We start from the raw sequence: 7,500 nt of genomic DNA on the forward strand, positions 1-7,500 counted from the left end.
CTCAACCCTAACCCTAACCCTACCCACCCCCCTCCCCTCTGTGTCCCCACCCCACCCCTACTTCAACCCTAACCCTAACCCTACCCACCCCCCTCCCCTTTGTGTCCCCACCCTACCCCTACCCCCACCCCCTCCCCTCTGTGTCCCCACCCCACCCCTACCTCAACCCTACCCCTTGCCCCTACGTCTACCCCCCCCCCCTCCCCTCTGTGTCCCCACCCCACCCCACCCCTACCCTAACCCTACCCTTTGGACGTATTGTTCTGTATACTCCTCTGTATCCAAGTGCTGTATGAACTGATTATCGTAAGTCGCTTTGGATAGAAGCAGCTGTCAAATGTAATGTAATGTAATGTGTACATGTTGAATGTCTATCCCACACTATACAATATAATGGCATGTGTGTGTTCATGTCATGTATACTGTAGGACCCCCATACTCAAATAGCGGCCCGCGGGGCATCTATTTTTGGCCCTCGAATAATTTGGAAATATGAAAAAAAAAAAATAGCATGTCGCTAAGCTAGTGAAAGTCAATGGCGCTAAGCTAGTGAAAGTCAATGGATCCGTGTAGCATGCTACACGGATCCATTGACTTTCACTAGCTTAGCTACATACCCCCTCTACAACAAAAAAATAAGACACTTTACCACCTATATAAACCCTGGCCAACGATTTTAACTGTATTAAGCCCCAAAATAGTGGCACACCCCTTTAATAAACTTTTCACACTTTTGAACAGTCCCCAAATGGTTCGTTTGGAATACTAAGACCCTCATAAGACTACAAAAAGTTATGAGCAACTTGGAAATTTATTATTGGCTGTTGCATTTGATCAACATTGCATCAAATGTGCCATATTCTTGTTGACAAAAATCTGGTGTCCTCCTATCTATGTGTCCTCTTTGTTGGGTCCATTATTGCATCTGATTCTCATTATGCATGTGAAAGCTGCATAAACAAAGTCATAATCAACATTTGTTTGAAAAGTGTTATCTTCAGACTTATTGGTTTTTCACTAAGAAATAAATCTTTATGAATGCAGTCTGCCAATATAGGCTAACAGATAATCATGTCATTTTAAAAAAATACTAAAGGGTGGGTGGCAATGAGAGCAAGGCAGGCACCTCACCATATCCTGTCACTGGAAACTAATCTGCTGTGAGTGTGAGTGCGTGTGTTTTGTGCTTACAAAGGACTTATCATTTTTTTTTTATTTTTTTTTTATGATATTTAATTTTTTGGGGGGGGGGGGGGGGGGGGGGGGGGGGGGGTCGTCGTGTCGTGTCGTCCCGGCCCGACCCTTTTTTGGGAGGAATTTTGAAAAACTGGCCATCGGGGACACAAAAAAGGTAATAATACATTGATTAAAAATCTGATTTGCATATTTTGTGATTAATACCTTTTAGACATCCTTTTGAAACATTTCCAATGTGATTTAAATGTTATTCTGCTTTGTTTTAGTGATTTGTAGGCTTTTTTTCTTATCTTGCACCAATTCGTTTTATTAACCCTCTGGAGTCTAGGGCCTCTCAGAGGCTTTCAGGCCGTTTGGAACACCTTTACTTTTTTCAAGTTTTTCAACTAACTGTAAACATCAATACTAATGTGGCACATATGGTTGTATTCTGAAAAGCCTAACAAAAAAGAATATGAGGGTAAAGTGAATGTAATATAAACTGTATATAACTTTGGGAGATGTAAATTAATGGTCCGGTCATTTTTGACTGAAACACCATGAATGTAACAAGTTGGTGTATCTTTCACAATTCCTTAGGAATTTCATTATATTTCATTTTGACCATTTGAATAGGTAAGCTGGAGGATATCATGAAGTGTCATTTGTGTATGATGAAAAATAGAGAAGTTATTTAAGAATGAAGTTTCAAAACGGTCATTTTTGACCGTAACACAACCAGAGGGATATATATATGGCAGCTGTGGCCTAGTGGTGAAAGAGGAGGGTTTACATCAGAGGGTTGTCTGTTCAATCCCATCATTCCACTCCCTATCTCACTCCAAAGAATTCACACATCCAAAAACAGGCAGGACATACAAAGTAAAAGGCAGAATAACTTATCCATTCACTGGTATGCCCTCGTGAACTGTTTTATGTGGGAAAAACAAAGAGACAATTGAAAACCAGGATTTTTGAACCTAAATGTGCAACAATGCAATATGATATGATCCTCAGTTGCAAGACATTTCCATTCTGCAGGCCATGACACATATATGTTGACATTTATGGGTTTAGAAATGTACAATCCATCACCACGAGGGGGCGACAGAGAGAAGCGCCTCCTCCAGCGAGAGGCCTGCTAGTTTACAGTTTTTCTCATTTGGTTTTGTACATTTCTCACAACAGAATAATGATTCTCAAAAGTCTTTGTTCAATTGTGACTTCCTGGTGTTACCTCTGCACATGGTCAAATCAGTTTCTCATTGTTTTCGGCATATAGCAAATGCTCTCGTCCACCATGCCATAGCTGTGTACAATTCTCAGTGATTTCGTACATTATCAATAGCTTTTGTCATATCACTCAAAAAGCTTTGTCACTGAATGCATGAAACTATCTCACCCCCCAAAACATTTAGGCCCTATGTCATAGTTTAAGTCTTGACATGCAAAATGATTTACCAAGCTGTCATAATGTGATAAGCACTGTATAATTTCCATTGGATTTTTATCTATAAATGTGATCTGAATTGGTAAATTGCTCACAGGTAAATATTGACTCTCTCTAATCAAAGGCAATAGAAGGGATAGAGAAAACAGGCATAGAATACAACAATAGGCACTGTACTGCATTATATTACTCTTTGCCTCATGTGACCTTTATAATTACGCTCCACGCAACATTACAACATTTCCCTTCCAATCTAAACAACATTTTGTTTCAGAAAAGATCCTCAAGAGTGTACTAGTCAACTGACAACATGACAAATCAATTTGACTAGCTTGTCCACACACTATGACACAATTACTAACCGTTCTGCTGGCACTGACACGTTCATTGACACACAAACTTGGGTTTTGAGCAAGAGACTCGGTTTTACAGGTCATCCACGGTGTTTTGCCATTTGTTAAAACTGTTTTGAGAATGAATATTATGTTTTGCAAATTGCAAGAGAGATTCGAGAAATGTACAAAACCAATTGAGAAATACTGTAATGTAACCCAGAGGGAAAAAATACATGTATTACCCATTGAAGGGAATATTGTTACTAACAATTTATGGAAAAGATAGCAGCAAACATGAAATAAAATAAAATAAAATGAATGGTGAAGAATGTGGTAATAGGCCTACAGTAGACAGCAAGGACACATCACTCATCACAGAAGTCTTACTGTTGGTGTATTGGTGTGAAATGACAAGCCGACAGGTATGTAGATAATAGGACGTTTATTTGATCATGATAGTGGTTTACATTCATCATTCCTCAATCAAATAATCTCCAAAATGAGCCGTCAGTGATCGTGATGATCTTCTGGCATTCAGAGAGGGAAGAGCAGGAAGCCACTGAACGAGTTGCGCGTATACCCATCATTATAGAGCCTGTAGCTTGCTGGCAGCACCATGTTCACTACATCGCCCTTCTCCAGCTGCAGAGCCAGGCCACTCGACAGGTAGGTGTCACGTCCATTATTGTCATACTCCCACAGCGTCATGACCTCCCATCCATTCCTATGCAAGCTGATATACATGTAGCGTGTGGTCAGTACATCCACAGCAGTGAACCTGAAGAAGTAGACCCCCCTAACTGGAGCTGTGAAGAAGCCAGTTGAGCTGCTGTAGGCCTCTCCTACATTGGTGATGACATTATAAAACACTAAGTTCAGGTCATTACTCCCAGCATATATGAATGCAGAGTCAGTCAGACCTGCTGAGAAGGCCACCTTGGGTGCTGCTCTGATCTCTTTCTCCAGATTCTCCACTTCAGTCTCAGTGGCTGCCAGTCTGGTCTTCGCTGCTGTCAGCTCTGCCTCTTGTGCTGCATTTTCCGTCTTCAGATTGTCTATTGCAGTTTCACTTGCAGCCATACTTGTCATCAGAGCAGCCAGCTCCTGCTCATGTGCTGCACTGTCCATTTTCAGGACCTTGACTTCGGATTCACTAGAAGCCATGCTGGTTTTGAGTTCTCCATTTTCCTTCTTCAGACTCTCCACTTCAGACTCACTAGCAACCATCCTGGTCTTCAGAACAGCCAGCTCCTGCTCGTGCTTCTATAGTTCGGTTAGAGCGTCTTCGCTTGCCAACTTCAGGTGTGTGACTTCAGGCTCAGTGACATCCAGTCTGGTCTTGAGTTCCCCATTTGCCGTTTTCAGGTGTATGACTTCAGTTTCACTGGCAGCCAGTCTGGTTTTCATTGCTTCATGTTCAGCCTCCGATACCTTAACCTAGAGTAGAATAGAATAGAATAGAATAGAATAGAATTGAATTGAATTGAATTGAATGTCTTTATTGCCATTATAAGGACATTTAAGGCTTCAGTAAAATGCACATAAAATAAACATGGAAGAAATTACATGACATTGCACTTAGCTGATATATGCTAAGCATCTTGCAGATATTAACAGGGTATTAGTTAGAGTCCCTGGAGCAATGTGGAGATAGATGGCTCAAGGGGACTTCAGTCGTTGAGGGAGGAAGGGATTGGTAAGAGTGGGGACTGAACCTGTGGTCTACAATCCAAGTCCCTAACCATTGCACCACAGCTGCAATGTGGTAAACAAAAAAAAAGGGAATCGATGGCCAATGTTCCCTCTAAACTGCTCTCACGTTCTCCGCGCAGAGCAAATCCATGCAGCACAGGTAAAGCAAGGCGGCAAATTTGTGTGGAGACACAGTTGATTGTTGGCCGAAATTTCCACTCATTGTAGCTTTATAACATCCAATCGAAATAAAACATATTCTTTAGATATGAAACATCTATCTTACAGCAGTTTAAGCGATCACACTCGCGGATTTCTGCTTACAATCAGCATTGCGCCTCCAGCTGCTTTTTTAATAGCGATCAGACAGAGCGCGGATCCGCCTCACTTTGAATGCCGTCAGTAGAATCTTTAAAACATTCTGTGACCAGACACCGTTGTAACAGCTGTCACTCGCAGCCCAATCTACGGCGTTCGGTTGTGTTGAAGGCGTATGCCACTATTTTGGGGCTTAATACAGTTAAAATCGTTGGCCAGGGTTTATATAGGTGGTAAAGTGTCTTATTTTTCATGTAAGCCGTTGTCTTGTTTTAAGACAAGTTAAAAGAGGGAGCATGTCGCTAAGCTAGTGAAAGTCAATGGAGCCGTGTAGCATGTAGCAATGCTACAGTCCATCTCTGCATAATGGATAGAAGACAAGTTCTTGCTCCTAGATCTCCTAGAGCTCGACCCGCTCACTGAGGTCATTGGCTCTGCTCAGTGATATAGTGCATTTGCTCAGGCACCGAAAATATTAGAGGGAACATTGGCCATGCCCCCTAGTGGATAAGGAGATGGGTTTTAAATCAGAGGGTTCTAGGTTCTTATCCCACCCTTCCAATCCCTACTGGAATCCATGGTGCCCTTGAGCAAGGAACCAAACTCCACACTGCTCCAGGGACTGTAACCAATATCCTGTAATGTAAATGTAAAATGAACATAAAACTACTGTCTAGTACAATACATAAACTATAAGACTTTTGGCAAATCCTGGAGGTACACAGGCTCATATCAGCAACAGGCTTGAGAATGAAGTGACTACACTGACTAAAAGCATAAGTAGAGTAGAGTATCATTTAGCGGTAGAGATAGCAATATCATTTACCTCATTAGTAGTAGAGTAGAGAGTAGAGTATCATTTAGCGGTAGAGATAGCAATATCATTTACCTCATTAGTAGTAGAGTAGAGAGTAGAGTATCATTTAGCAGTAGAGATAGCAATATCATTTCCCTCATTAGTAGTAGAGAGTAGAGTATCATTTAGTGGTAGAGATATCAATATATTTTACCGTAGTAGTAGAGTAGAGAGTAGAGTATCATTTATCGGTAGATGGCAATATCATTGACCTCATCCTGGGTGTATCTTACCGTTGTCGTCAGCTCCATCACCATGTCTCTGAGTTCCTTCAGCTCAGCAGAGACGTCCAGCTGGGTAGAGACTTCAGCAGCAGCAGCAGCCCCAGTGCCCTGGCTCTCTGTCTGGACTTCAGTCTGGGTGCTCCGAGTCTGAGCTCCACACATGGAGAGCAGCAGCACCAGCAGTGAGATGGCAGCCCTCATCTTCCAAGACACTGTAAAATAAAACATTAAACGGAGTCTGAGAATCTCACACTGTCGACAGAGTCATTACTGACCTGCTAACTAAAATGTACAAAAATATTGAATGGAGGTTTAGCTAAGTAGCATTTTACACGCACGCACACACACACACACTCACGCATACGCACACAAGCACGCACGCACACGCACGCATGCGCGCGCACACACCCACACACACACACACACACACACACACACACACACACACACACACACACACACACACACACACACACTTTAGCTTCTTTATTCATAATAATTGTCCACAATTGCATTGATTTTACACAGATACATCAGGCACCGGCATGACCCGCCAATGAGTGTGTGGCAATAGATAAACAGATTACTGTTACCTATCAAGCCCCCCCCTCTCTCTCTCTCCCTCCCTCTCTCCCTCCCTCCCTCTCTCTCTCTCTCTCTCTCTCTCTCCCTACCTCCCCTCTCTCTCTCTCCCCCCCTCTCTCTCTCCCTCCCTCCCCTCTCTCTCTCTTCCTCTCCCTCCCTTCCTCTCTTGTTCCCTCCCTCCATCCCTCTCTCTCCCCCTCTCTCTCTCTTCCTCTTCCTCTCTCTCTCTCTCTCCCTCGCTCCCTCCCCTCCCTCCCCTCTCTCCGCCCCTCTCTCTCTCCCTCCCTCCCCTCTCAATAGGAACAGTAAGACATAATAAAATTATACCATTTGAGTGTTTGTGTGTGTTTGTTTCGTTGTGTGTGTGTGTGTGTGTGTGTGTGTGTGTGTGTGTGTGTGTGTGTGTGTGTGTGTGTGTGTGTGTGTGTGTGTGTTCGTGTGTGTTCGTGTGTGTGTGTGTGTTCGTGTGTTCGTGTGTGTGTGTGTGTGTGTGTGTGTGTGTGTGTGTGTGTGTGTGTGTGTGTGTGTGCGCATATAGAGTGTGTGTGTGTGTGCACGCGTGTCTCAGTTTGTTTGTGTGTGTTTGTGTGTGTTTCCATGTGCATGCTTGGGTGCACGCGTATGTCCATCCACAGTCTTTGAGTGTGTTTCAGTGAATATTCGAGCACATAAGCATAAGGTATTTAAAGAATACATATAATATACAGTATATTATAATATAATATACAGTATCACTCATTGTCCCTCTGCTGGTGGCATGTGAAAATGTATTGGGCTGACAAGAAACAACTCAGTTCTTGTTCACCCATGATAAATGGGAGTTTGTTCTGGGTTGGGAGGGAAGTGAAATTTGGGTGTTTCTGC

Source organism: Engraulis encrasicolus, unplaced genomic scaffold (genome assembly GCF_034702125.1).
Source record: "Engraulis encrasicolus isolate BLACKSEA-1 unplaced genomic scaffold, IST_EnEncr_1.0 scaffold_34_np1212, whole genome shotgun sequence".
NCBI classification, from domain to species: Eukaryota; Metazoa; Chordata; class Actinopteri; order Clupeiformes; family Engraulidae; genus Engraulis; species Engraulis encrasicolus.